The 23,535-nt window shown below is 42.7% G+C and overlaps 1 protein-coding gene and 1 pseudogene across 1 annotated transcript in view; one reads left to right on the forward strand and one right to left on the reverse strand.

The window, feature by feature from the left end:
• The window catches only part of PRDM11 (PR/SET domain 11), a 276,782-nt gene that overhangs the window by 191,820 nt on the left and 61,427 nt on the right, over positions 1–23,535 (forward strand). The window lies entirely within an intron of this gene.
• LOC116821725 (hatching enzyme 1.2-like) lies at positions 5,756–21,932 on the reverse strand (annotated as a pseudogene).

Below are 23,535 nucleotides of genomic sequence, written 5' to 3' on the forward strand. Positions count from 1 at the left end.
TCTATCATTCCACAGGGTTCAGGTTCCAAAACAAAGGTTCCAACTCCAGATTTCATGATATTTCTTAGCTGTATATACATATACTATTCATGCCCATCACAGCTGAAAACACAGAATCCTAGAAAAATAGACGTGGAAGGGTCCTCAAGAGGTCGTCTAGTCGAGTCCCCGGCACTTGTGGCAGGACTAAATATTATCTAGACCATCTCTGACAGGTGTTTGTCCAACCTGCTCTTAAAAATCCCCAATGATGGAGATTCCACAACCTCCTTATGTAATTTTATTTCAGTGCTTAACCACTCTGACAGTTAGGAGGTTTTTCTTAATGTCCAAACTAAACCATCCCTGCTGCAATTTAAGCTCATAGCTTCTTGTCCTATCCTCAGAGGTGAAGAAGAACAATTTTTCTCTTTCCTCCTTGTAACAACCTTTTATGTACTCAAAATCTGCTATCATGTCCCCTTTCAGTCTTCTCTTCTCCAGACTAAACAAACCCAATTCTTTCAGTCTTCCCTCATAGGTCATGTTTTCTAGACTTTAATCATTTTTGTCGCTCTTCTCTAGACTCTCTCCAATTTGTCCACATCCTTCCTGAAATGTGGCACCGAGAACCGGACACAATACTCCAGTTGAGGCCTAATCAGTGCGGAGTAGAGCGGAAGAATTATTCTCGTGTCTTGCTTACAACACTCCTGCTAATACATCCCAGAAGGATCTCTCTTTTTTTTGCAAAAGCATTACACTATTGACTCATATTTAGTTTGTGATCCCCTATGATCCCCACATCCCTTTTCACAATACTCCTGGGCAGTTATTTCCCATTTTGTATGTGTGTAACTGATTGTTCCTTCTTAAATGAAGTACTTTGCATTTGTCCTTATTGAATTTCATCCTATTTACTTCAGACCATTTCTCCAGTTTGTCCACATCATTTTGAATTTTAAGTCCTATCCTATGCACTTGCAACCCCTCCCAGCCTGGTATCATCCACAGACTTTGTGTATTCTGTATCTAAATCATTGATGAGGATATTGAACAGAACTGGACCCAGAACTGATCGCTGTGGGACCCCACTCATTATGCTCTTCCAGTATGACTGTGAACCACTGATAACTACTCTCTGGGAACAGTTTTCCAACCACCTTTGCACTCACCCTATAGTAGCTCCATCTAGGTTGCATTTCCCAAGCTTGTTTACGAGAAGGTTATGCTAGACCAGGGGTTCTCAAACTGGGGGTCGGGACCCCTCAAGGGGTCGTGAGGTTTTTATATGGGGGGGTCACAAGCTCTCAGCCTCCACCCCAAACCCCGCTTTGTATCCAGTATTTATAATGGTGTTAAATATATTAAAGTGTTTTTAATGTATGGGGTGGGGGTCACATTCAGAGGCTTCCTATGTGAAACGGGTCACCAGTACAAAAGTTTGAAAACTACTGGGCTACATAGTCTCAAAAGCTTTACTAAAGTCTACATGATCTGCTACTGCACTCTAGTGGCTCACCATATAATCTGTTACTAGGGTTGTTCTCAAGAAAATGCAAGGGACCTCCACCAATGTGAGGGTCATGTTTACCACCCACGATCCAGTGCTGCATAGCATAGAGAAGTATCTGCTTCATGCAAAAAGAACTCTGCATTGAGAGTAGTTTGAGCCTCCTATGGAACCAGGATCCATTCTGTAATGTCTGTGCCTCAGACCCACTGCAGAAACCTCCTTCCTCCTTTTTCACCAGAAACTTCAAGCTATGCAACCTTCTAATTCCCTTCACAAACAGATTTACCTAGTGGACACATTCCCTATTCTGCTAGTGTCCAAACCCCCTCTAATCCCAGGAGGACAGCCTCCTCCTCCCAGTTGATATAAGAGTTTGTGGCAGTTGAAGACAGTTTAAATTTGACTCTTGAGCCTTTTAGCACCAGGGATAGGGCAGATTTGCTTGAACAGAAGCAGTATGTGGGAGGCTCAGACAACGGAGTGGAGAGAGTTCCACAGGTCTCCACCTGCAGCACAGCCGAGGCTTGTTTTTGAGCAGTGGACTGGGAGAGCAGCGGGGAAGGAAATGGAGAGTGAACCTGTGACTTAATCTTTCTAAAGACTGGGAAGGAAAATAGCGTTCTTCAGCCTTGATGGCTGTGCTATGTTGCCCTGTGCCTGGGGAGGGAAGGAAGATGGAGTATTCCATTCCACAAGCCCCATAATACTCTGTAGAGTACAGCCAAGCATGGGCAGACTACCCAGGATGATCTGACCTTCTGTACAAACATAAGAATAAGTAGAATAAATGAATTGCAGTAAAATTCACCTTTACTCAGCTAGCCAAAAGCCATATGATCTTCCAGCTTTATAGGTCTGCTCCTATACCTGCTTCCATTAAAGTCCATGGGAGTTTTGTCATTGACTCCAATTTGAGCAGGATCAGAACTTTGGGTATGAGGTTTCCAGCCTGCTTGTTGAGATGTAGTTCAGCAGCCAGTGGCTAAGAAGGAAATAAGGAGTTTGGGCTTTGAGAGTGGACAGTAGAAATGTGTAACAAACAGGTAATGCCACTTCTCCAATGGGACCAAACATTTCTGAGGTTCAAACTTGGTGCTGGTGCATTTTTCTGGTGCCAAGTATATGCAGTTCCTGTCATGATGGGGACCCCTGCCATCCTGTCAAAAATGAACATCCTCATCTCCCCCCATGGCAACACTAGTAACTGCAGAGAGATTGGTGGGAATCGAAGGTAGGAAAGGCACATTGCTGTGATCAGAGTAACTGCAGAGGTGGGGAGGGGCTGGCAGAGACAGATGAGGAGAGAGGCTGGAGCATAAAGAGGGACAGACCTGGAGCCATGAGATTTAATGGCAGCATTGACTTCAGTGGGGTCATGATTCCACCTGAAGTATGTAGTTCAGCTGCTGCAAATCTCTCATCAGTTTGCAGTTATCGAAGATTACCATAACTGTGGTTCTAAAGATCACCAGAAATTGCTATGCCAGCAAAACATGCCTGTAATTCGAATTAGAGTTGCCAGCAGCTTATATCAACCTTTCTTGCTACTGGAAGAGGCCAGTGCTTCTTCTGGAAGGCCAACAACACAGTCTGATTTCAGAGTAGCAGCCGTGTTAGTCTGTATCTGCAAAAAGAACAGGAGTACTTGTGGCACCTTAGAGACTAACAAATTTATTTGAGCATAAGTTTTCATGGGCTACAGCCCACTTCATCGGATGCATAGAATGGAACATATAGTAAGAAGATATATATATACATACAGAGAACATGAAAAGGTGGAAGTTGCCATGCCAACTGTAAGAGGCTAATTAATTAAGATGAGCTATTAGCAGCAGAAAAAAACTTCTGTAGTGATAATCAATATGGCCAATTTCAGACAGACAGTTGACAAAAAGGTGTGAGGATACTTAACATGGGGAAATAGATTCAATTTGTGTAATGACTGAGTATCACTGGTTTGGAGGGACTTGTGTTCCATCCTTTGAATCACTCTCTCTGGTTATCAGATTACTATAAAAAATGGGAGGGGGGGTAGTTTTTGAGATTCTGAAAAAATGCCAAAAAAAGTAATAAAATACCCCAGCAAGTCACTAGCTGTAAAGAATTCTTAGACTTTACAACCCTGCCTGTGTTGGCCTGGCTAGGTGTGTGACCAGGACTTAGAAAAATACAGGGGTGGGTACAGATCAATAGTCTGCTCTGGGAAAGAGAACTTGGATCCTAATAAAGGGACTCGTATTCTCCAGATCCCAGCCTTTTGGTACAGGAAAGAAATACAGACACAAGCACATGCGATTCTAAGGGGTTAAGCAACAAATATGAAAGTGCATTTTAATCCCAACCAACATTATATCATGCATCGGTTTGATTATAGAGAGAGCTTTCTTCATCAGCTGAGAGAAAGGATTATGAATATTACTATGCAAGGTCTCATGTTTTGCTGTAGTATTGCTAAATGTTGGTAATCAATGCACAAAGAACATACACTCCCAGGCCACCCCAGACCATGTTTGGATGGACTGCTGGATGGCGCACAGAGATATGGCTAGACTGATAGTATCAAACAGGCAACACAATCAAATAAATATCCCTTCAGCAATAATTACCTGGCTCATGAGCTGCACCCGTGAGCCCCTCCTCTTCAGAGCCACACAGGGTATGTTAACACTGCAACTATTTATTTTGCCACTCGGGGCAGCAAAAACGCTGGAGCTGGCCCTGGGTAAGACCTCACTTATCAATAGGCACAGCTGGGAAACCCTTATGTCTTATAGATGTAGTTGCGAAATCCTTACTTCTGTATTGTTTTGTCATTATAGTTCCCACTTTGTTATGTTTATTTGCATGGTCGGTCTGGTTCTGTGATTAATTATACAGCAGACAAACAATTTTGCTAGGAGTAAACTAGTTAAGGTGGTTGGATATAATTGGTTAGCTAATAATGTTACAATATGTTAGGACTGACTGGGTAAATTTCAGTAGAATGATTGGTTAAGGTATAGCTGAGAATATTACTATATAGATTAGGGGCAAACAGGAAGTAAGATGGGTTCAAAAATAAGGAAAAAGGAACTTGGATTTAAGCTTGCTGGAAGTTCACCCCAATAAACATTGAATTGTTTGCACCTTTGGACTTTGGGTATTGTTGCTCTGCTCATGACCAGGGAAGAGAGAGGGTGAAGAAATAAGATCTAACAATCAACACCTTAAACTCTACCAGAGAGTGATAGGTAGTCAGTGGAGAAACTGGAATACTGCTTTCATGTAATGCCAGAGAGATGTCCTGCTCAGTAAGTGAGCCATTGTCATCTACACCAGCTGGATGTTAGATGGGTTGTGTTAGCTAGAGAGAAAAGTTGAAAGAAAACCTGACACACTATAGATTCCAATACTTTATTACAAGTGTATATCATTACATAGCCTAGAAAAGGGTGTTTACACATTCTCCAAGTACAAAGACTACAACAGGCAAGTATATAAATGGCAGATTCCCCTTTCAGATGAAATCACTTGTCAGACATCTACCTGCATCATCATGATGCATGGATCAGAGCAGTCCTTTCAGGCATCTCTCAGGCTGAAACTGCAGAAATAAAGGGAATAAGTATCATTTCTATTTGCATGCAGAGATGCCATATACTTGGGAAGCAGAGTATTTATGCTAAAAATGACATAATTAACACGTTAGAAATAGTACCTAATGCTTCCATAGTGTCATTTGTCTGTAGATATCAGAGTACTTTACAAATGTGGGTCTGTATGATTAACCCCCATTTCACAGGTGAAGAAATTTAGGCAGAGAGGGGAAGTGACTCAAAGTCAGTGTCAGAGCTGCGATTAGAACCCAGGTCACCTGAGTCCCCCTCCCCAGCTCTAACCACTACACTCTACTGCAAAGTAGTAATGCTAGTATTGCGCAGAGCCTTAGATTTTCACACATTGTCTTGCTAAACCACACAACCCTCCTGTCTGAGAGGCAGGCATTACTGTACCCATTTTGGGGATAGAGAAACAGATGCAGAGGTTATGGCCAAAGACCAACATTTTCAAACTCGGGCAGAAGTAAGACTCCTAGAATCATATTCAGGCATTGAAATAAGTTTCCTGATTTCCAGGTCTAAATACCTCCTGCTCCCACTGAAGTCAGGGGAAGCCTAACTTTAGGCTTTGAAAATGTTGCCTGATGTCACATAGTGAGTCAGCTGCAGAGCTGGGATTAGAATTATGGGGCTGCTGGCCCTCAACCCCATGCTTAGCTTATTAAATTACACTGCGTTCCTTACTGCCTTCGTACTTACTGAATGAGTATTCAGCCTGGAATCCAAAATACTGCAGGAAGTAGTCACTGTGGAACTGGACAAGCACTGAGTTCCCAGAGGAGATGAAGCCTGGAACTGTGTCATTCGCACAGTATTTACCCTCAGAACGGGCTATGATTGTACCTCCATCGTAAATAACTAGGTAGTCATGCTCGCATTGAAAGGACTCCTCCAGAAGGAAGGACAATATAGTCAATGATATCTGTCAGTGAGAGACAAGCAAAGTGAACATCTCCACTATGTTCTCAGTGCATCATTTCTGTGAATCACACAGTCATTAATGGCAGCCTGTTGAGATATTATTGGACGGGTTAGGGTGCCGGAAAACATTCAATTAATAATGAGCCAAATTCTCTGCAGGAGTAAGCTCGTGATTTATCCAACAACAAGCTGTTTAGAGAGGGTCTTTAGCATCTGTACAGTGCCTAGCACAATGTGGGCACCACTGGAAACAACAATATTTAGATAGTCCCTTTCATCCAAACTATACAAAGTGATCCCTTACACTCATCACTGATCATGCACCACAGCAATTGCTTTCTGCTGCACAACGACTGTATATGTACAATTGTAATAGGAAAGGAGGGCGAATCCATATCCAATGGGGGAAGATATTTAGGTGAGTAGAATGTAATTACTCAAATTGAAACGTGGCCAGGTCACCAATGCTAATCTTATGTGCACTGGCTAATCCTGTGAGGTTTTAACTCTACAGGACTAGCCAGTTTCTAAGAGTTTGGGCAGACGCAAGAGGGCATTGTGGTTGGTTGGAGGAATGGGGCATCAGAGAAGTCTGAGAAGGTTTATTCAGAAGCCGTGATGAGGGATCAAAGATCACAGAGAAGGAAAGAGCTGGGTGCTAGTTGAACATGGTTGTCATCTTTTGGCTCATAGCCCTTAAAGGTGATGCTTGTTTTCAAGATTTTAAGGCCTAATGGCCCAACTCTTACAAAATGTGCCATGGGATCTTTAGTAACCACAGGGGGTCTGGACCTCAATGTCAAATTTTATCTGAAAGACAGCATTGCCATCCACAAAGCAAACACTATGCTGTGGCAACAGGTCAGTTCTGTCTCAGAAGAGTGAATGCTACATACTGAGTCACCAACACCACTTTCATAGTATGGCTGCTCTTATGTTCCTGCATTTTCCTTGGAGGTCTCCTATTCAAATATTAACTAGGCTCAGCCCTGTTTGCTTGTGAGACTTGATGGGCTCACACTGACAGGTGGTAAGTCAGCATGTTAATGTGTCCCCTTTGGAGACTAAGAACATAAGAACGGCCATACTGGGTCAGACCAAAGGTCCATCTAGATCGTATCCTGTCTTCCAACAGTGGCCAGTGCCAGGTGCCCCAGAGGGAATGAATAGAACAGGTAATCAAGTGATCCATCCCCTGTTGGCCATTCCCAGCTTCTGGCAAACAGAGGCTAGGGACACCATCCCTGCCCATTCTGGCCAATAACCATTGATGAACCTATTCTCTATGAACTTATCCAGTTCTTTTTTGAGTCCTGTTGTGGTCTTGGAGATAAAGATATATGGATCTGCATTAATTTGGTTTACTATCTGGAAAATTCCAGCAATATCTCATTATATCTTGGTGAAATTGCCATTAACTCAACTCACTCACCCCTGTGTCAGGTTTCAGAGTAGCAGCCATGTTAGTCTGTACCCACAAAAAGAATAGGAGTACTTGTGGCACCTTAGAGACTAACAAATTTATGCTCAAATAAATTTGCTAGTCTCTAAGGTGCCACAAGTACTTCTGTTCTTTTCACCCCTGTGTGTCCTAGAAACACAAAAACATTAGTGTTTGGATTTACTTTAAAAAAGCAGATGATGTTTAAACAGGTCAGAAAATTCAAGCCTTCCTCCATTTGTTGCACCAGTAGGCAGGTGATGATCCCCTACCTGCAACGTAGGTGCGGCTCCCCACAATCTTAATCATTGTCTTTGAAACAGGCAAGTTCAAGAATGTTCTCTCAGTTCTGTGCCCACTGAAACCAACCCTCTTACACAGATATTTTAAATCCAGATAGTTTTGTACTGCAACCTAACTTAAATCGCTGGAGAAATTATCTGGAGAATTCTGCCTGTGTATTAACCAGGGTAGAAAAAGAGGGGGCAGGTAGGTGGCAGAAGGATGGTCTGCTATGCCTTATTCTCCACTGGTGAAAGGCTTTCTGGGAATAGTAAACCCTAAAGGTGCCCCTTTTTGAAGCTTAACTTGTGTCTGAATTGGGCAGAGAAGAGCCAGGGGCAGTGCCAAGATTCTCAGTGAGCAAAGTGGAGAAGCATGCCCTTCCAGTTTGATAATTTGACATTCCAAACAGCTGCTGGATATTCTACAGCAGGCAGAATCCATTTGATTTGCCATTGCTCGTATCTCCAGGGCAGCCCTACAGCAGGTAACTTCAGCTCACCTTAGATCCTTCTGGCGCTATCATTATCCAGGCACAGTCTGTTAGGGGAGGATAGTGAGAAGGATACAGTGGAGACTCAAACTTCCCATTCATGGCAGTAAAAGTCTTGCCACAGTGCACTGGGAACAGAAAAGGGATTAAATGTACATAGGGACCCCCTTATGCAAAAACACAGATTCCCACGCAGAGATGTCCACACAGACACAAACTTATGCACATTGATATGGATTATGCCTGAAAAGGAGGCCTCCTTATGCCACTCTAACAGCATAAAGAGGGGTTGAGCAGCCTGCACAAAATACACCCACTGAAGGATTTTTTCTATCCCATTATAATGGCTACACCTTGCATCCTCATTGCTCGAGCATTTTAATTTCATTTGTTTTGCGTTTGATTTAAAATAATCATCCACAGCTCTGAGGCATGAATGAAAGTTGCCAGACACGGTCTCAGGCCTACTGGGAGAGACTGGAGACTTACCAGAACTGTAAGAAGCCTTAAATTTGGGCAGCGTGGTGCCATCACTGACCAACTCCACAAGCATCATGTTCCCAGAAGACGCTACTGAGGGGAGCTGCTTTGGTCGACACAATTTGTTCAGAAAGACAGTGTCTCTCCTGCTGCCTCCGTCATAAACCAGAATATGGTTGGAAGCACAGTCTGAGGAGGACTGGATATATAAGGAATTAAACTGCAGGAAAATCTGGAGAAAAGATCATGGAAGAATTTAATCACACATCTCCAACTCTTCCAACAGTTCACTCCTAGCAGCTGGGTTGATTTTATTATAAATTCAATTGCTTAAGTAAAACTATTTCATCTAAAATGTTTATCTAATAAGTTCAATTGTCATTTATAAGAGCACCTGGAAACCAATTGCACAGTTAGCCCTCCACAGTCAGCAAAGAGCATTTCATTCCATAATTATTTCTTACTTTGTTTGCTGGGATACGAATCAGCCATACAGAGTTGGTATTCTTTGGGTATAATGATCGGTAGATAGTAGAGGAAAAACTTCCAGTCACATTAGAGAGCAGAGTGCTATGGATCCCTGAGGATGGGAGAATGAAAAGATCTTAATGATACTGGATGCACAAAAAAAAGCAATAACAGAATTAAGTGCTCTGTATGATATACACACTCTTAATTTCCAGACAGAGTAAAGAATCTGGAAACACATGTAAGGAAGGACAGATTAATTTGACTTCTTACAAAGGCTTGGAATCCACAAAGGAATGTCTCCTTCTGATTATCTATAACCACTAGGGGTCACATTCACTCAACCTGTTGTAGGGTGGTAGAAATGACATCTCCATATGCTCACCTGGTCAGTCCCCTGTTCCACTGGGAGGATTCACCCTGAGGCATGGTGGTCAATACTGAAGCTGCAACACTTTATCAGAATTTTCCTCTTGAGAAGGACAGCTGTAGTCGATGGCTGAGGCTACAACAGCTGTGGCATATTCTGGGGCTACAGAAAAGCCCTATTGATGAAGGTTACTGAATCAATGCATCCTTTGGCTAACCTGTGGCTGTACCACATTCTTAGCCTGGGCCAATCCCCAGCAGCTGTCTGCTGCTTCAGCCTCCCCACAGCCATCTGTTGCCAAGGTCTTTACCTATACAAGCTGTTATAGGCCAGATCCACCCTAGGTCCCATATCTACTTTCCAGGGTGAAATTCACTACTGTGCATGGGCCCAGAAAAAGGCCAGAGATGCACCAGCTAAGCCTCCCATAAGCCCTATGTGCAGAGATTTGCATACCTGCACTGAGGTTAATTTTACCTCTATATGCTATCCTCTATATTGGCAGTTCTCAACCTATTTACCATTGTGGGCCTCATATGCAGCTTGTAGGTGCTTCCCACATAACATGATTTTTTATATATATATATATATATATAGTGGCAGAGCTCTGACCTTGCTCCCCTGGGTTCTACGCTTCTAGCTTTTATGCTAAGCCTCAGTGGCCACTGTGACCTCTCACATAGCCCTTCTCTCTCAGGGCCAGGGTTACAGTCTAGCTAAGCCTTTTCATCATAGGCCTGCAAGGAGGTTGGTGAGAGAACTCCCACAGTCTCTGTCAGCCTCTTGTCCTGACAGGGGCCTGACTTCCCCTCCCGGAGAATGTTCTTGTAGTGGTGAGTTGGGGAACCCAGGCTCCACTCTACTCCGGGTCTAGCCCAGGGACCCTAATGGTAGCAGTTGTTGGCAGCCAACCTTTCACTGCCGAGTTGCTACATTTCCCTGGGCCACTTCCCACAGCTCTCCTGCCTCTCCCTCTTCACCTTACCTTAGGCTCCTTTAACAATGGTCTGAGGACATTTCAGTAACCAGTCCTTCAGCTGCACTTCCTCACCCCTGGCTCCTCTCGTCTGACTGAAGTGAGCCCTTGTATAGATCCAGAGAGCCTTAATTAGAGTCAGGTGGTCACATTAACTGAATGGCCTCACCTGACTCTTTGCAGGTTAATTAGAGTCAGGTGTTCTCATTAGCCTGGAGCAGCCCCTGCTCTGGTCAGTCAGGGAACAGAAAACTTAACCCAGTGGCCAGTATACCTACCTTCTGAGGATGTCACATGGGCTGCAACTATGTGCTGATTGGGCTTCAGGCAGCCTGCAAGTTGAGAACCACAGCTCTATATGCTTAAATTAAACAGTGTTGAGAAGGGGGCCTTTGATGTTTCCTTTGTTTGGCTGGTTATTCCATCCTTCCATCTTGCTCATCCTAGAATTTTTTCCAGAGGAACTACCTCTTGTCATTCCAGAAATGCCATCCATGTCCACAAATGGCTCTTAAAATGTGCAATACTGCACAGATATGTGCGAATGTCTGATTTCTACACAGGCTCTCCCTAACTGCCCAGCAGATTTGCAAAAACCAATATGATGAGCACTTACATTTTTTAAAATGCTGCTCTATCATTTGGATTTCACATTTCACCCATTTTTATCAAAGATTGCAATCATCTTCTAGGGGAGTATATGCCGACTGATCCACAGATCTGCACCATGAACTCACAGGCCTAGAATCTGTTGCATTTTGATTGTATTGCTTCATTCAGAGCCTGTACAAAATATTTTTATTTTTAAAGCATGAGATCATAGCCCAAGAGTGGATTAAAATGAATAAGGAATAATATTGGGCTTACTTACCACATTCATATAACTTGTTGATTTTGGCCACATCTAGGTTACTCAGTCCAAACCTCTGTCCAATGGGCACTGTGCTATCAGGGAATGGTGTAATGGTTGCCTTTCCAGATGTATTGGAGAAAGCAAATCTGAAGTGATATGAGGAATAACACCCTAGAAGTTCACTGAGTTGTTCCATTGTTTTACCTTCAAAACTCTGCAGAGTTATTTAATATTTGGACTGTTGTTGAGTGTAATATTATGAAAAATATACTTTTAAATAAAACACCGCCTTTTTACATTTACAGTTCAGATGCTACTAACCAATCAGTGTTTGATAATGCAATATCAACCTAACCTCATTCTCTTACTGTGATAGTGCATCACGGAGGAATAGTCATACTTGAGGCCCAGGTTACTAGCTCTGGTTGGCTTAAAGTGATAAAAATCACCTGTCAGTCACAATACATCAAGTTTTAAAAGGTGAATCATAGTCCAGTAACAAACTAAATCAGCACAGCAACAATTTCTACTTCTACATCAAATTAATATAGCATCCTTCACACTTTGCAGTAAGAGCCAATCACATACTGAAATGAAAAGGTAATATGCTTTAGATCTATGCTTACAGTCATCTACATTTCTGTATCTGGCATTATATGTGCCACCCACTAGTCAGTATGTGATTTGCATCCACCTCTGTGCCCATATTGTCCGTGGACTGGGCATGGATGGGATGTGTAACACACTCTGACCTGTGGGTTACCTAAACTCTCTGCATGTTCATATTGAATGGGGAAGGATGGCCATGAAGTTAAGGCACTGGTTTGGGACTCAGGATATAGGGGAACAATTCCTAATTCTGCCACAAAATTTCTGTATGCCATTTAATTACCCTGTGCCTCAGTTTCTCATCTGTAAAATAAGAATAATAGTACCTCAGGACACAGGCACTAGCTTCTTCTTTTCTCTGGGGGTGCTCAGATCCAGGCCCTACTCCCACTCCACCCCACTTCTTCCTGCCCCTGCGCCACTCCACCCCTGCTCCGCCCCTGCCTCACATCCTTCTGCCTATTTCCGCCCCCTTCCCTGAGCACGCTCTGTCCCCACTCCTCCCTCCCAGTGCCTCCTGCATTCCATGGAACAGCTAATCTCCGGTGGGTGGGAGGCACTGGGACGGAGGGGGAGGAGTTGATCAGTGGGGCTGCCGGCAGGTGGGAGGTGCTGGGGGGGCTGGAGGGGAGCTGGCTGCCAGTGGGTACTAAGCATCCACTAATTTTTTTTCATGAGTGCTCCCACGGAGTCAATGCCTATGTCTCAAGGGTGTTGTGGGGCTAATAATATTTCTTTGCCTCTCATGGTGTTAATGGAAGGATGATACTATAGTTATGATGGCCATATAAATAAATAGAATAAAGAATGCCAAGAAATTACAGTGCAGTGCTTCTATTTTCACACACAGAGTTGAAGAGCTAGGTAAATCCATATTCAAATGATCATCAGGATGAGACATTTACAGACTGGTTTTTATTTTTTGCAGCTTTTTCTGGGCACTTAATAGGGAGGCCAACTCTACACTTTTGCACAGTCAGCCCATGAGAGTGGGGAATTTACTTTGAGGAAAAGTTACAGGTTCAGAACGTAACACTTTAGGCCTCAGAATGGCTGAGTTAATAACATTTCTCTTTCTCTCTCGGTCAAACTAGTTCAAGTATATGATATGGTACATACCTGGACTAATGTACTGCCATGAAATCACTACGTATTTGTCCCTGTCATTCCTGTTCTGTTCATGCAGCATCCCCAGTGCATGGTTTAGTTCGTGCTGAATGATTCCTTTTCTCATGCAACCCCCTTTGCACACCGACGCCACCTGGGAGCCCCCAACCTTTCCAAAGTAAGACCAGCAGCTAGAGAATGAGAGGATATCATTCAGAATTCACTGATGAAACCCAAAGGCTGGTGCTAACCCTAACTGCAATCCACAGCTGACTGGTTCAGGGGCTGTTGCTGCAGAAAGAATCACCTGTGCTGGCTAGCAAAATCTTTCTGTTCCTGGGGGTGGTGGGGGGTTGGTTTTTTTAATTCTTGCACAGTGATTAGACTTGGGGGAAGAGATAGCTCAGTGGTTTGAGCATTGGCCTGCTAAACCCAGGCCTTGGCTACACTTGAGAGTTACAGCGCTGGTGGTGGCTTTACAGCGCTGTAACTCACTCCCCGTCCACACTGGCAAGGCACATACAGTGCTGTATCTCCCTGGCTACAGCGCTGCTTGTACTCCACCTCCCTGAGAGGAATAAAGAGAATAGTGTTGCTGCTGCAGCACTGAGGTGCCAGTGTAAACAGAGAATAATCTTACTACACTGTAACTGACCTACAGAACCTTCTCATAATCCTAAGTAAAGAAAGATAACTCTCTTTGTTTTGTTGTGATGCCTCTGTTTGTTTTGTTGTGAAATCAGGGCTCCTGGAGCTGCTTATAAAAAAAAACCAAACAGAGCTCCTGTTTGCTGTAAATGAGCAGAGGCAGGGGGCCTCCCTTTGGAACGCCCACAGCTAGTGTTTGCTTGAAGAGAGAGGGAGGTAGAGGGCTTGAGAGAAGCAGCACAGCGGGCAGCAGGGAGGGGGGGTCTTTTCCAGGGAGGCTGATTACCTGGTCTGTGAGGAAAAAAACAAAGAGGCTAATTGCTTTCAGTGAGTGAGAGAGGGGTGGGGAAGGGGGTCGGAACGTGCAAGGCAGCTGCTGACACAGTGTCGGCTCCAAAAATCCACTCTCTCTCTCCCCCACTCTTCCTGTCACACTCCACCCCACCCCCCTTTTGAAAAGCACATTGCAGCCACTTGAACGCTGGGATAGCTGCCCATAATGCACTGCTGCCAATGCTGCTGCAGATGCTGCAAATGTGGCCACGACAGTGCGCTGGTAGCTGTCAGTGTGGCCAGACTGCAGTGCTTTCCCTACTCAGCTGTACGAAGACAGGTTTAACTCCCAGCGCTGTACAGCTGCAAGTGTAGCCATACCCCCATGCTTGGGAGTTCAGTCCTTTTAGGGAGCCATTTCAGGAACTGCAGTAAAAATCTCTCTGGCAATTGGTCCTCCTGAAGTCCCAACCCTGATATTCTTTGACTTTTCAGCCAACATTCATGTGCACTTTGAGCTGGTTTGTAGCTATAATTTTACTCTTGAACAAAATCCATAGAAGAAAGAAATTGTTAAAAACCCTTCAAAATGTGCGGGCTGTGAACAGCATGTGGAAATTGCAGTACCTTTCACAGTTTCTAAGCCAACTTAGGAACGCTCACCTCCAGACAGATAGGTAAAAATCCCACTTTAGATCACAAGCGAAAACAAGTCTGTTAAAGTCTCTACCTGCTTCACTAATCAATTCATTGGCTGTCTCTACTCAAGAAGGGCCAGGTCTATGCTTGCTTTGAGTCAGGAATAGTGACTTGATCCAAAGTCCATTGAAACTAACAGGAGTCTGCAGGGATCAGATTCTGTTAAAACATCAGAGGTGCTGCAGGTCAGAGGTTCTTTGGCTTCACTGGGGAGTAAGAATGAAAGGAATAGCAGGAGATGCCATATGTCAAGATACATGGCCTATGGATTAAGCTGTTGTGGAGAGGTAGGACTGGAATAGCAGGGGCTGCAGATCAAGACTGAGGTGCATCAACAATGTCAGGAAGGTCTGATTGCTTAATACCTATTTTATCTGCTCTGGATGAAGCCAATGAGCAGTGCTTCATGTCTAGGAGCACTCATTTTACTCACAATTAGTTTTACAAATCAAAAAGCAGCAGACTCAGTGCATTGGAACCTACCCATCCTTAGGAGAAATATATATATATAGTCAGTTTCCATTGTGTGGTCTACAAAGTGAATACAAGTCAAGGTCTCGTATTCTTGGATGGCACCAACAATCAGAGCTTTCTCCTCATGAGCTGGGGGAGGAATAGATATAGTGCTTAGTTAATATAAACTGGAGTCATTAGCACACCTCTGTGTGTGTGTGAAACAGAGAGAGAGAGATGCTTTAGGGCAGCAATAGCCTTGTTCTGTGGCACTAACAACTTGCCAGAAGCCTTAAGGCTGCACTTCATTAACAAATATATTTACATAAATGAACAAACATTCTAGCTGCAATGGTGAAATAGGGGCCTGCTCCTGAAAGTGCTCTGCACACAAGGCTCCCGTTGACTCCAATGGGACTCTCTACGCACAGCACCGGCAACATCAGGCTCTAAGGCAAGATCTTTAGAGCATCATAGCCCAGGGCCTGGCTTAAGAAGGAGCTAAGGATTTGAGACCATAGAGCCTTGGGCAGCAAAGTTCCATCACCCATGGTGATGGTGTGGCAGCAGCAGCTCACCCCAAGGGTCTGTCTGCCTTATCTCCAACTGATCTGTTCCTCACTTGGCTCCTATTGCCTAACAGCAAATGCAGGAAACTAGGCACCAATCAGCTAGCTCAGCACAAAGATCCAGTAGTGTTGGAGTGTTCATATGATCATGTGGGAGGCTACAGGAAGGAACTGGGACACCTCCTTCTCCCTGCGGTCAAATGGGACAGGGTAAAAGGAATTGCTGAGATCCAGCTCTAACACCTAGGATAGGGGAAGCCCTCTAAAGGAGTGTGGCAAATTGCCAGTACTGTTATGCTGGGTCTCACGCTTTCTCTTCTTTGGGGAACGTTCAGGGCACCATTGCTTGCCTCTGAATCGGTATTTTAATTACCCCACTAGTGTCCTTGAGGAGGGGAGTGGAGAGGGAGGGACCTGGGCCCGCCCTCTTCTCCAGGTCCCAAACCAGGGGCCCTGACGGTTTGTGGTGAACCACTTGAACTAGCGTTCTTCTCTGGGCTACTTCCCTCTCTCTCTCATCAGCTTGTGATGGGGCTTCTTGCCCTCCTTCTACATAAGCCAGGTGCCCCTTACCTAGGGTTTTTTGATTTTTCTCAGCCCACTGCAAGCACTCCTCACAACTTTCCTTTTGGTCTCTCTTCAAACTGTTCTCTGCTCCAACAAACCTTCTTGCTCAACTCCACACTGTCTGGCTGAAGCAGGGGTCTTCATCCTGACTGACTGCTGGTGCTTCAATTGGCTTCAGGTGCTCTAGTTTAATCTATGAAACCTTCCTACCCCTTGCGGGATTGTAAGGCTCCTGCTAACACTTCCATTGCTGCCCCCTGGCTATGCGTATCACAAGATGGAACAATGGAAAGACCTGTAAAGGAAAGTTGTGTCACTTGTTATCCTTCTGGAATCCAGGGAAGTGGAAACCTTAGGAAGGTAACAGCAGGCAGTTGCGTGTTTGAAGTAAGCCCACACAACCTACTGCAATATGTTGTCTTAAGAGGCCAGCTTCAAGGCCCAAATGCTACATGTTATATTTATGCAATTATTATTTAAAGGAGTGATCTATAGAAAAGATGAGTTTGTGCAGACAGTCAGGCTGAAGGAGAAAAATTCTACCTACCACAGCACTCACACACTGTATGCATCGGCAAGGGGAAGAGGTTGGAGAGAAGTCTGTCCTCAGGAGGTCCTACAGATTTTGGTGGATGTGTACTGGAGGCGAGTGACCTGAAAGACTGATGACCCAATACCCTATTAAAGTTTAAATGCCATTCTGGCGGAGGAAGGCATCTCTTGGCTCTCTCCGCTACTCCAGCCCACAAGCATGGCCTGTGCATTTGCGAAAGGAGAAGAACTTTCACCTCCCTATTATTCTCTTCTTTTTTCCCCTTTCTTCTACCCCCCTTCCGCCTTTTGGCTGTTGGGGGGAGAGATGCCAACTTTTCTCTTCTTGTGTGTGTGTGTGGGGGGGGGGTCTGAGTGTGGGAAGGGTGAGGAAAATCATCCAGTGATCATTCGTAATCTTTATGGAGGTGATTTGACAGACCCAGCAGAACAATTAATTAGTGCAATCTTAATGCAGCAGCATCATTGGGCTGAAAACGTTCCATTCTGAAATGAAAGTCCGCTCTCAATAGCTTTCATGGGCAGAAAAAGCTGGCCTGGGAGGGCGCTAATTGGCACTCCTCACCCATGTTAGGCAATTGTTAGATAGAAATCTTATCTGTAGGAAGAAGAGATGACATAGGGAGACGACGAGTCCATTAGATATTGGGCCAAAAAGCACCAGTTAAATGGACAGATTATGGCATTGGATGTACTTTTTTGAGGTAATGTCAACTTCATATAAACGGTCTTGCCTGCCTGGTAGATGAAAATAATTAATTTACTTTGTCAGTTAAAATACTTAAAAAACAGAACCGTGTGTATCCTACTGTAACATACAGTGACTGAAATTCCACTTGTTCTGTCATGTGAGAACAGATCACAGGTGATTCTCTAATGTCATGAGACCACACTGCTGTAAACAGACAAAGATGCTCTGAAATAAAATGTAGTCAAACTTTACTAATTTGGGGCTCACTGAGACGTGAAATGATGCTTAAATTGTTGAATTGGCTCTATTCTAGCTGTTGGGGCTCCAGACGTACACGCAGTGGAATCTCCTGGCAGGTGATGTAGAGGTTTCCTGTATTCCGACCGTCAAAAAAGATGCTGTCCCATTCTCTTCATGGAAGGTGATCTTGTAGCCTAAACCAACAACATGATGGTGTATGGCAGCCCTCAACATCGTCAAATCCAGATGAGGGAGATTGTTCAATTGATTCATCGAAAGACGAGTTGCTAAAGCTGTTTGCCTGGCATAATGCAATGTTTTTGCCATCAGTTCCAGTTGGCAGGCAGTCCATATGAAGGAAACTATACAACATGAAACAACTTTGAGGTGCATAAACTATGAACCAACATCAGTGCAACTTTGTGCGATTTGAGTTGTTGCTCTCTATTGCTTGGTCTGCAGACTGGATACACAAGTTACTGCTGTTTCTCTGCGAATAGGGGATAGTCCCGTTGCAAGAGATTCCCACTACATCAAGAAAGATTGGCCACTTCCGACAGTCATTGGAGCCTGGAAGGAAAAGTGTTCAGCATCACCCACTTGTTGAATCAAGGAAGGATTTTGTTTACCACCCCTTTACATCAAGCTAGTCGATGAAGAACTTTGTCAAGGGCCATTGACAAAAACAAACAGCTTTCAAGTACCTCCGTGGAAAATTCCAAGGTTAGGATGAAGCTAAGATAAAGGAAGGTGGTCTTGTTGGTCCCTCAGATTCAAAACTTCGAGAGGATGCATTTGACCATGTACTGCGTGGAAAGAAACAGATGATGGAAAGCCTTCCAGTTAGTGGCAAAAATTTTCTCGGAAACAACAAGGCAGACAACTACAGGTTGTTGTGGGAAAACCTCCTCAAGCATACAAAGCCTTGTTTGCAACATGTCACTAAGATAGATTTTTGCACTTCATCAGATTTTTTCCCAGCAACTCTAGTGCGCGCAACTCGCGCTCTGTCTACGACGAGATTTTACATAATTGCGAAGAGCTTCCTGCATCCTTTTGCCACACGAGTGAGCGACAAGCGCTACTGCGAGCTACTGTCCATTTGCCAAGGACATCTCCGTCACGTTATGCCGAGAAAACACTTATCAGAGGCAATGGAAGCCATCAAACTGCTTTGCCTTATGAATGCTCATTAACTGGACATGAATGACAAGAGATCTCCATTTAATGAATCACAGAGACAACCAAGAAGCACTCGAGTAGACACTGAATAGGACTAAACTATGTACCATAATAGTTTTTTGCCTTTTGTTTCATTAATTAAATTTATTTATATAAACCTTTGCTGTTTTGAAAGTGTTACATAAACAGGACAGGTAGAAAATATAAGCAACCAATAAACACTGAAAAGACCTAGGTTTACAATCATGATTTAAACTCTAACTATCTACACAATTATATCATAGACAATAAAACGTAAAACTAAAGTCTTAGAAACAGTAGCCAATCAGTTGTTTTAATTGTCATATTTGAATTCAGCACATCAAAATACATAATAAATACCACATTTTATCTCTGAAGCAGATGACTTCTCAAAAATTGTAGACCAGTGGAATCCACTAACAGAGCTTCAGACTTGCAGTCTGTTCAGTTTGGGTGTATTTTCATAGGATTAGAAGTAGGAGTAGGCCTGATCCTATACCCCAGTTCAGAACACCTTTGAAGTCTGGGAAGTCCATGTCTGAAATCAGGCATGCATCCTAGCTTCACGGCTCAGGCTATCTCTAATTATAAGATTCTGAAGTTTAAATTAAAAATGATATTGACTTCACATGTCGTAACTAGCAGTGTTTGAGACCCAGTAACTATGAATGACCCCAAAAATTCAAGCCAAAACCACTTAGTTTCATATTTGGGTCCAAAAATATTCAATGCCATAGGTTTTGCTCCATTTCATAGCTAAACAGAGTATCACTTGGGTTCAATTGAAATGGAGCCTCTTTTATGCTTGCAAGATTTGTGAACCTGAGCAAACTTTTCAATTACTCTGGTCTGAGTTTCCATTTTGCAACAAAACCTGGAACCAGGTTACTTCTTTGTGGTTTGGGGATTTTGTTGATATTTCATATTGCTCTGCTTACAGCACTGGGAGCAAGGTGTGCGCACCCAAGGTCAAAAAGAAGGAGAAATCTGAGAACAAAGAGTTCTGTATAATACAATGTAATTTAAACAAACTGAGTCATACTTTCAATACAAGGTTCTGTCAAATCTTTCCAGGGATTTTTCCTAGTCCTGCTAAATTTATAAAGGATAGCTCATGTAAAGAATCATAAGAAACAAAATCACTGGATTTTGTTTTAAATTGATTACCTTTATTGGATTTTAAAATTAAACTAAAAATGGATTCTTCCTCACTCTCTGGGAAGGCAACTCCTGCAAGAGATACAAGGATGTGAAACTTTTTAGGCTTGAACAGTGTGAGAAAGTGGATTATAAAAATACAGCACGTGGGTATCTGGCATGTTCTTCTCAATGTCGGGGGAAATTCTGACCCTATTGAAGTCATTGGGAATTTTGCCATTGATTTCAACAGGCCAGAATCATATCCTTTGTGTGATGCTATAACAGTATAAAAGGCAAATCTATTGTAACTGTGTTCTTACTTATGACAATTATCCTTGTCCTCCCTCCCATGCGCCTTCCTATTGTTAGTCACATTCACTTGTTTTAATCCTAAATTAATTGTAAACTCTGAGGTAGGGACTCTTTACTATGCATTTGGACAGTGCTCAGACCAAAGGGACCCTGATCCTGACTCGGACCTTTAGGTACTACTATAGTACAAATAATAAGTCCAAAAGCAGTTTATGATTATTCAGAATGGAAGGTGCTATATACTTAGACTGATATAATTAGATATTGAGGACCTGACTCTCCACTGTCTTGAACTTTGTATCATCATTTATATCTGAGCAAAGTGGAGGTAAAATGCTCCCAAATCCGAATTTTGTACGATGCTGGTGGTAGCATTTTTCAGCCATTTTTCACTCAATTTGTAGAAGTGTAAATGAGGCTAAAAGATCACAGTGGAGATCAGGTCCTAATAACCCTTGTTAGCCAATCATTTGCCCTTTCTTAAAACCCATTCTGTATGATCTCTCTCAAAAATGGCCTCATTTGTAAACAACCTAATCATATAATACAGACATTTCAAAAATATTGTGCACACTAGTGTAATACCACATCATTCTTTCAGTGTTCTAAGGACAAATGGCTCTAGCTTACAGTTCAAGATGTCCTCATATGCTCCCTGATGTCAATTACAACCTTGCATCTTATGTGGATTGTGCATTAGTTTCCCACATGCACTAAACAACTTGCTTCAGTTAAAGCTGTTCTTAGAAAACTGTTAAGAAACTCAATAAAGATTAAAAAGTAATTGCAAAAGAAGTAAAGCTGCTATTTGAAGTTCAGGATAAAGCAAAGTGCTTTCGATCTGGAGCAGAGAGGAAGGATGACAAGAACAGCTCTAGAAACAAATGGCAAAGTATTCTAACTTCATACCAAGGAAGTCCTAATAATGGAGAGTTAATAATGGACATTAGGAGAGAATATTTCCCATTTAAGAAGCAAAAAATAACAAGGTGCAGCATAAGCACCATTTAGGAATATTTGTAACCTGAAGCAGTAAGATATGCCAAGCTCTTTGCATGTAGGTACTTTAAATTTAAATGATTTCAGCTCAGTAAGAGAGCTGATACATTCCTGGTTTTTTGATTACAGTAATTTTCTAGTATTATATAAATCACACTTAACTTCATAGCCTTGTTCAGTGTTCACCTGCAAGAAAAATATATTTTTTTCACATGCCAGTTCTGTCAGAAATGTAACACATCTGGAAAAAGGAAAACTGAAAAGAATCAAAACATTCAGATTAATTAAAAATAATTATCCCAGCTTATTTCCTAGCATGTTAAAAGGGTAGAGGGTTGGGAAGGTATCCCAGCCATCCAGCAAAGAGATAAAAATCACATACAAGAAACAAATCTGTGACTGGCTCTTCTGTTTTACTCTCACCTGGATAGGGAAGCTTACACTGAAATAAAAGTGAGATGCAAAAAGGGCTAGTTGAATCTTCAAGTCCATCCTCAACCCCTGAAAACTTATCTGTAATAGTGACTATGACTCACAGTTCTGGAGATACCTGTTTAAACTCTTTGGTACATTGCTGTGCCTCTACCAGATTCTGACTATTCATGCAAGAAGAAGGTGTGGCCAATCAGTTACCAGAAACAGAGAATTAGAGAAACAATGGACTTTAAAACAAACATGAGAGATCTCTGGAGAAAGGTGTCCAGAGCCTTATCACAAATGTGAAGGGACACTGTCAGATGAACATTAATACAATTTTAAAAAAATCATTGCAATACCTTTTAGTTATTAAAACTAAAAGAATTTAGTAACTATAATTCACTTTTCTCCATATCTACTGATTTCTTATTTTGGCATTTCACTCAGTTCAGACAGTGAAAATAGACTAGTCAGTTTCATCTTAGTTTCTATTCTGTTCCAGTTCTCGTGCATTAACAAAAAGCTGCTCCATCTGGGTTAGGAATACTACAGGGAAAGAGTATCAGAGGGGTAGCCGTGTTAGTCTGGATCTGTAAAAGCAGCAAAGAATCCTGTGGCACCTTATAGACTAACAGATGTTTTGGAGCATGAGGTATTCACCCACGAAAGCTCATGCTCCAAAACGTCTGTTAGTCTATAAGGTGCCACAGGATTCTTTGCTGCTTTTACAGGGAAAGAGTGAATTCCCCCAAAATTGTTTTCACTAATATAAAATATGTGTAACACATATTATGAAATTTAGTAAATTATTTCCTCAAAACCATAAATTTTGGTTTTAAAATTACTGATTCTGATAGTTTCTTTTTCAAAAACAATGCTGATTTTAATCTCAACACTGGAGGATTCTGACAAGTGGAAACACATACTTCCAAAATATAGTCCAGATAATAATCACTGTGTTGTCTGTCTTTTAAGCTGCTGTAGGCTATACATTAAAGGCTAATATTTCAATAATGGTTCATTGACTGCAAGTTACTCAGATTTAAGGACCATGAAAAATACATTCCCACATTAAAGCTTTTGGCAGGTTTGGATCAATGGTAGATTCAGTATTTGAGCATAGGCATATCCCTCTTTCTTTATTAACTCCCAGTCAGAAGAAGGCAAATGTTAAGGGCACATTCTCAGTTTCTTCAGGGCTTCAGTGCTCAGCTGCCCTTTGAGCCAGTGTAGATACAGAGCAAAATCTCCCAGCATTGGGTCAAGCGTGTACCCCTTCATATGAAAAATATTGTATTCTTTTCACAGTATTTTACTATTTTACAAGCAACTATTAAGTGCTTCCAGATGTAGCTCCATTTGCTTTAGCTTGTATATCAGAGCTTTTACAAACCATCCATTTTATTATCTATTGTCACTGGTTCTGCTGTAGAAGAGTAGAAAGATCTACTTCTTGGGGAATTCTGTGCCACTGCATGTGTGCATAATTAATGAGCCATGCATAGTTTTATTTTTTTGCACAGAAAAAGCTTCTGCTGGAAAGTTGCTGCAGATCTGCCTCTTGCTCACCAGAGGGTGGTGTGGCAATAGAACAGAGCAGCAGTTTCCTGCCAGCTAGGGAAGAGAAAGAGCCTGCCTTCTTCACAGGGCCTGTGGGGCCAGGTCAGTAGACAGGGAC

This window comes from Chelonoidis abingdonii, chromosome 4, assembly GCF_003597395.2.
Source record: "Chelonoidis abingdonii isolate Lonesome George chromosome 4, CheloAbing_2.0, whole genome shotgun sequence".
NCBI lineage: Eukaryota > Metazoa > Chordata > Testudines > Testudinidae > Chelonoidis > Chelonoidis abingdonii.